The following is an 8447-nucleotide window of genomic DNA, read 5'->3' on the forward strand; positions in this document are numbered from 1 at the left end:
TATATATATATATATATATATATATATATATATATATATATATATATATTCATGATAAACCAATCCACAATATCAATACAGCATAAAAACCCTAAATTCCCAAATTCGAAACCCTAGAATGACATATCGAAATCAAAATAAGAGGATTACACCACCTGGCGAACGACGAGCAGGAGAGCAGGAGAGGGAGAGGGCAACCGGGAGCGCGGTGAGGGCTCGCGGAGGCGGACCGGGCTTTAGGGTTTTTTCGTCGCTCTGTGGAGGCTGTCGAGCGCTGGGTTTTCTACGGTCCCGATACCTTTAGCCGACAAAATACTTACTTCCTCGGCTAACATTTGAAATTCGTCAGCTAAAATTTGAAATTCGTCGGCTAACCTTGAATTTCGTCGGCTAAACCTATGAAATTCGTCGGCTAACCCTTGAAATTTGTCGGCTAACTTTTTATACATTCGGCATATTGTGATTGTGATGATCAAACTTGACAAACAAAAATCCGACCGTCAGATCTGACCATCATGATAAAATACATTTATGAGAAAAAATTCAACTTAATCCGACAAGGTTAAGGGCTCGATCCAGACGGTCAATCCGTTAAGTCAAACCCCTAAACGCACGGAAAAGGTCATTAGACCGTCTAAATTACGTATTTTGGCCGGACCTTCAACTGAAAATAGTTTCAAACCGATGAGACACAACAAGTCATATAAAAATTTTAAGGAATATAACCACCGAAGATAGGGCTACCCATAGGGAGAAAGAATGAAAAATTGCATTGACCGCAACTATCGGCACCGAGACTTTACCGGAATATAGTGATTTTTCAACCATAGACGTATTTCACCATTCTGGTCATATCTTATTTCACGACTTTTTTACGTTTGAAGGTTCTACGTATAGTTTGTTTTTGAAACAGAACATTTACTTAAACACTTGGTAAACAAGTTATACAACATTAGTAGGCATGTTGTGATTGTGATGATCAAACTTGAGAAACAAAAATCCCACCGTCAGATCTGACCATCATGATAAAATACATGTATGGGAAAAAATTCAACTTGATCCGACAAGGTTAAGGGCTCGATCCGAACGGTCAATCCCGTAAGTCAAACCCCTAAACGAACGGAAAAGGTCATTGGACCGTCTAAATTACGTATTTTGGCCGGACCTTCAACTCAAAATAGTTTCAAACCGATGAGACACAACAAGTCGTATATTAGGGTATTCGTCGGCTAAGGTTTAGGGTTTAGGGTTTAGCTGACGAAATATTAGGGTATTCGTCGGCTAACCGCATCTTAGCCGACGAATTATGGTATATTTCGTCGGCTAAAGTATAAAAAATACATTAAAAAAACAGAAGGTTTAATGTAAACCATACTAACTTCTTGTTCATATATCACCAAAATTCATATAAAATAACAGAAATATGAATTCAACATATGTAAACTATAAAGGTAATACATTTTTTTTTATTACAAATTAATGTAATCGGAATTAAAACTAAGGCTCATAATCGAAATCATCCGATGAGTCTTCTTTAGTGTCAGAATTAATTTCCAGTAATCTATGCTTTTCCACATCGCCAGAATCTTCGTTTGTTTCTTGATTTGGATCAACATCAATAAGCCTTGGCTCTTCATCACGAATTCGCACCGAACGACCTACTTTAAAATTATTAAGGCGAACGGTAGAGGAGTTAGGAATACATATTGCGCTGGGCTCTTGATACGCAACATCTTCTTCCTTGCCTTCGGCCTCTCCAAGTGTAGCCGCCCGGTAAATGTTTCGAGGGTGCACAAGGTTGACTACTTTCCACGCGTCACCCTTAGCAAGGTCATCAAGATAAAACACTTGTTTTACCGATATGGCAAAAACGAACGGGTCATCTTCGTAACAACTTGTAGCAGTGTTCACCGATAATATTCCGTACTGATCGGTTTTCATGCTCTGCAGCCTAGTATCAAACCATCTACACTTAAAGAGGTGCACTGTCATGCCTTGCCCATAAACGAGTTCCACCACTGAATGGAGAACACCGTAATAGACAACTTCATTCCGCCCACCATGCGCCATCACCCCAGAATTCTGTGTTCTCCGGCTGCTGTCTCTCTGTTCACATATAAAATGCACGTCATTCACCTTGCACATCAGATAAACTCTTGACATTATCGGCTTCATCGCTAGAAGTCTTAGTTCGTGCGACCAATTTAGGTGACCATCAAATTGAATATGGTTCATCTACAACCAACCATTCAACTGTAAATATGGATAATTATGCAATAAACATAAATACGTATAAAAATATTGAATTACGTACCCAGCCACCAAAATAGTTTGCGAACTCCTTGTTGTGGTACTCGAGATCACCTTGAATGTCTGGATAATATAGATGGATGTCTTTCCAGTATTCAACTTCTGGATAGTTAATCAATACCCACCAGTAGGCAATGACTAGCTCATGTGGTTACAACTTGTAGGAGTCTGGTAAAATTCCATAAACTTCAACATCACTGGAGAGTATGGAAAGATTGAACTTCGGTACATCTACCGGTATGGTTTGCGGAGTTTCCTTCAACGCTCCTAAATACAACTTCATGTAGGTGACACACTCGTGCGCAATATATGCTTTAGCTATACATCCTTCAGACGCGGATTTATTAGCCACATAATCTTTGTAGTCTCCAAGTTGCCTATAAATCAAGTTGCAAAGTGTTATGATTATTGAACATGTATATTGAGGAATTCAGGTGTAAAAAACGTACATTTCCATGAGATAAATCCAAGTGTAGTGTACTGGACCGGTAAGCAACAATTGCTCGGGAAGATGGATCATCAAGTGAGGCATGATGTCAAAAAAATTTGGAGGAAATATCCTCTCAAATTTACACATGATATAAATGATGTCCTCTTGCATTTCCCGGAGGTTAGATTTTTTCACTTCCTGTGTGCATAACTTCTAGAAGAATCTTGCCAACGCTACTAACGGCTCTACCACCTGACGAGAAAGGAACGGTCGAATGAAAACAGGGAAGAGACGTTGTAGCAGGATATGGCAGTCATGACTCTTCAACCCGTACATCTTATTGTCCCGGTAGTTCACACACTGGGCTATATTTACTGCATAACCTGAAGGATACTTCACACAACTCATCCACCTGAAAATTACGTTCTTCTGGTCAGGCTTCACGGTGTAAGGAGCTTGAGGCATTTTTTTCTTCCCTTCTTTCAACCACAGATGTCTTCTTATATGCATTTTTTTTAGATCAATGTGTGCCTTAGGACCGTCTTTCGTCTTCCCCTCCAAGTTCAGCACTGTGCCCATCACACTGTCGCAAACATTCTTTTCTATGTGCATCACATCTAGGTAGTGCCTGATCAATAACTTACTCCAGTATGGAAGTTCCTAGAATATGCTCTTATGTGTCCAGAATTTGTACCTGTCGGGTCTTTCAGGTATTCTCGCCACAATATTGAGATGATTGCTGAGCTGCCCAAAATCGTACTCATTAAACACTGCTAAAATTTCTTCCCCCGTCCATCTTCTGGGGGCACACCGTTTTCTACGGTCTCATCAAATGCATGTGCATCGAACCGTCATTCGTGATTATATGGAAGGAGAGTACGGTGACCCAATTTGCATATCTTGTTGCAATGACTGCTGCTCCCCTCATCGCTAAGGCACTCTGGACAAGCCTTGTATCCCTTAACAATGTTGCCCGACAACATCCCACGAGCAGGAAAATCACTTATGGTACCAACAACCATAACATGCATCTAGAACATCTCGTGCATGTACTTGTCATAAGTGGGATGACCAACGTCCCACAAAAACTTAAGCTCTTCAATCAAAGGTCTTAAATACACATCGAAACACTTTCCTGGATAACCGGGCCCCGGAATCAACAAACTCAACATATTGTATTCCTTCTTCATGCACATCCATGGAAGAAGGTTGTACGGTACCAAAATCACCGGTCATACACTGTATTGAAGACTCATGTTGCCAAAAGGGTTGAACCCGTCGGATGAGAGCCCGAGCCTCACATTTCGGACCTTTGACGCAAAATGAGGAAGCTCCTTGTCTATATGCTTCCAAGCCTCCCGGTCAGCAGAGTGTATAAGGGTATCTTCGTCATGTAATTCCCTATCAGCGTGTCATCTCATAGCTTCGGCCGTGTGTAAAGACATGTACAACCGCTCCAGCCTATCCCTCAACGGGAAATACCGAAGTACCTTCACAAGTTTCCTATTCCCTGCAGGAGTCAGCTTATACCTATCAGTGTGACATACCGGAGATCTTGAAGGCCACCAAGGTCATTCCCTTCTAGATCTTTACCCCAGAAGAGAACGCAGTCATATCTGCATGTATGGATCTTGATGTAGGAAAGCCCAAGATCTTTCAGGATACATCGGATCTTATGATGAGTGGTAGGAAGATGATGACCGTGGGGCAGCATCGAAGCAGTGTACTATAGATAATCATCAACAGCCTTCACAGTCGATTTTGTCTCAACTTTAATCTTCATTATGTCCATCACACTTTCAAGAACGGTCTTCTGACAACGGGGGTACACAGGGGTCTGTTGGAAAGCAAGCAGTTTGTTGTACTTGTCAATACCAGCAGTGTTGACAACTCTAGGGAAGGGCTGCACCGACTCAGGCATATACTGTCCTTGAGCGCATACACCGCTCTTATAAGAAAACATGTCGTTGATGAAGGCCGTTGTTGGATCGTTAGATGTACTGTCCGTCTCAAAAAATTGCCCATGATCATGCGGACCCTTGATGATGTTTCACCGTGATATAACCAACATGTGTACTTCTTCCAAAACCAGTTACTCTTCAGGTGCTGCCATACTTTATCAATTGTAAATCGATGCATATCGCTGCGACACTGACATTTCGTGCACGGGCAATAGAAAATTGTATTCCGGTTAGCATTAGCCAGCGCATATTCCAGAAAACTCATAACTCATTTACCATATCTTTTGTCCCATTTTGGAAGCAAAATCCAACTCTTATCCATATCCTGAAAATATAACAAAATATATATGTATAACTCTAGCTAATTATTAATTAAATTCCATATATAAAATCTCAATTCATTTAGTATTTTACGTACTACAACTAATTAATAACAAATTAATTAACACATATATATACTTAATAATTACATAACAATATTATATATCAACATCATCACAAAATCATCATCAACAACTTCATACCATCAACACAATATTATAAATTAATTAACATATATATATATATATATATATCTCAGGGCTCTTCCAATGAGGGATCCATTTTTTTGTTTATTTCTAGGGAAGATCATTTGACTAACTTTTCGATCACAAAATCAAATCTCCACCGTTCAGTTCATTGGGCTATATGAGTAGATCATTTCTACAAATTTTCAGAAAATTTGGTAATCGTTAAGTCATCCAAACGAGGGATTTATTTTTAATAATCTTAAATGGTGTAGGTTTGACATAAGTGTTAAGTTTTTTGTTTTAATCTCAGCCATCAAAGCCCATTAAAAAACAGATCTAATGGTTTGGGCATATTCATAAAAGTGACAAAAATAGGGATCCCTCAATGGAAGGGCCCTGATATATATCTACTACTTATTAACAACAACTTCATACATATTATCAAATCATCAACCAAATCGATCAACTACATATATATATATATATACACATACATCCAACGTACTCAAAATCGATCAACTCAATCACATCCAAAATCGATCAACTCAAATAAAACTCAAAATCAACATATATACACATGTACGTACCTATATATAGCTCCAAAAACTAATTATAGACAGATTTCGACAACACCCAAACTTTTTCTCCTGTTTTTTCTTCTCCCATTTTTTTTTCCCAGATGAGCTGCTGTCTAGATCTGCAAATATAAGGCACTTTAGCCGACGACATTTTAATTTCATCGGCTAAATAATTTTAAAGTCGTCGGCTAAAGTTCACAGACTATAGCCAACGAAAAAAATTTAAGCCAGCGAAAATTTAATTTCATCGGCTATGGTCCATTTTAGCCGACTAAAATTTAAATTAGCCGACGAAGGAAAATTCAGTCGGCTAAAGTTCGTCGGCCTGGTTTTTTTATTTTCGTCGGCTAAAGCCTTTCTTCTGGTAGTGTCTACTCATATACACCTACAAACTGAACGGTGGAGATGTAATTTAGTGATCGGGAAGTTTGTCAAATACCCTATCCCTAGAAATGAACAAAAAAAGGGATCCCTTATTGGAAGGGCCCTATATATATATTAAAAAGTTCGGGGATAATTTTGTCTTTGACAACCAAGAACAGGATCCTGTTCCATTTCAATTACAGTTATCAAAGCATAATCGAAACAAACAATGAAGATTAAACTGTTGAACATTTAATAAGGTCTTCTCTTGATGAATATGGTGGGATCAATCTGATAGGATCAAATCCACAATCGAAATTCACGCTTGAGATCTCCCGTGCTCTTGTTAGAGTTAATAATTCTTCTCCTCCTATCATTCCCCAATCTCTTCCTCAATATCTGCCTAATTGATTTCATTCACAATTACTGTGTATCTTTTCATTCAATACATATCACAGGTGTAGAGTCGTAATTGTTGATTTATAGTAGCAAGATTATTGTAGTGCATATATAATGTAAAGGTTGTATCAATAATGATTTAATGAAAATCTGTTTCTACATGGTATCAGAGCCTATTGATTCTTACATGTGCTCTCCTTCTTCTCCTCTTCTTGATTCCTTCCTTCCTCTTTTCTTGCATGTCATCCCTTTCATCTTCATGACTATCCATCCTTGTCCTCCTTGGACTAGTTGTGCATATTGCGCTCAAGGACTTCCCATCCCAGCGTACCAATGGTGCTATGGTTTGTCTCAATACTCTCACAAGTACGCTGGACCCACTACCGCTCCTCCTTTTGCTAGAGCTCACTTTTCTAGTGCTGATCCAAATTGGTATCCAGACATCGACGCTACTCATCAGATGACTGCCATGCCTCTTTAAAACACTCAACCCTACGATGGTTCGCATAATGTTTATATGTGATGGTAGCTCTATGCCGGTATCTCATACTGGCACCCTTCCCTTTTCCTTAGGCTCCTCCAATTTTTCTTTACGTAATGTCTTTCATATTCCCTCCATTCGCAAAAATCTTCTTTTTGTTGCTCGTTTTACAAAAGACAACCTTGTTTCTTCGTGTTTGCTCCTAATTTCTATCAAATATATTGCTTACAAATTGGTCGTCTCTTGTTTCAAGGTCCATGTCAAGATGGTCTTTATCCGCTTCGTTTATCTTCCGAGTCCACTGTCCCCTATGCATTCTCTACTGTTCACTCGTCTCTTTGGCACAATCGCTTAGGTCATCCTTCCTCATATCAATCCTACATCGGGAATATGAGACCTTGCATGTGGGTTTATAAGGGTTTGGGCCACTCCATTCATTGTCAATTGGTTTTGGATGTGAACCCCAGACTATTTTATCATAGTATTAGAGCGGGTTATCCACGTCCACGTATGAAGCTCAATGGTCACACGAACTCCACGTCACCCAAATGTTGTCAACGTGTTAGGCTTGAAAATTTGTCACACGTGCGGGGGCGTGTTGAGATATCAATCCCACATCGGGAATCTGTGACCTTGCCTGTGGGTTTATAAGGGTTTGAGCCACTACGTTCATTGTCAATTGGTTTTGGATATGAACCCTAGACTGCTCTTAATCGGTGAAAAAAAAATTGAGGAAGAAAGAGTATGAGCTTCAATCTTCAATCTTCAGTCTTCACATGAAAAGCATTGGTATCTTGCATGTTGCACTGGATTTGTTATGTTAGCTACGGTGCTAGCTTCATCTATTTCAACAATTCTATTCAAGGAATGGCGAGAAAAAAGAAAAGCAAAGACTACAGAGCTTAGCTGAGGCCGACCGTCGTCAACAATAGCACGGTGCCAATGACCGTCGTCAACAATAGCACGGTGCCAATGATTTGGCAGTACACTGGCATTACCATAAAAGTACAACTGATGCTTATAGCTTGTGTACTCCATATCATGGTACTTGTGTCATTCCCATCTCGTAGTGGATTGCCACCTTGAAGATTATGGTGGTGTTGTTCATCATCTTCGTTCTCTAGTTTAAGGATGGGTCCTTGATCAAGAAGTTCGCGATTGGCAGGGAGAAACAAAGGATAGCCGATTGAGCTGGTCTAGCAAAAGAAGCTGATGCTTTGTTTCATTGTCTGAAACATGAGTATGCCAGGTGGAAAGCACATGGAAAGACTTCGGTAAATTCTGTGAATTTATTGAGAGAAGTAGCCTCAGAGTTTAAAGAGGTGGAATCAAATTTGCCAACCAGCAAATAACCACGGTGACCATCCAATCAAGAGAGAGAGAGAGAGAGAGAGAGAGAGAGAGAGAGAGAGAGTA

The sequence above is a fragment of the Fragaria vesca genome, linkage group LG4 (genome assembly GCF_000184155.1).
Source record: "Fragaria vesca subsp. vesca linkage group LG4, FraVesHawaii_1.0, whole genome shotgun sequence".
In the NCBI taxonomy this organism is placed as follows: Eukaryota; Viridiplantae; Streptophyta; class Magnoliopsida; order Rosales; family Rosaceae; genus Fragaria; species Fragaria vesca.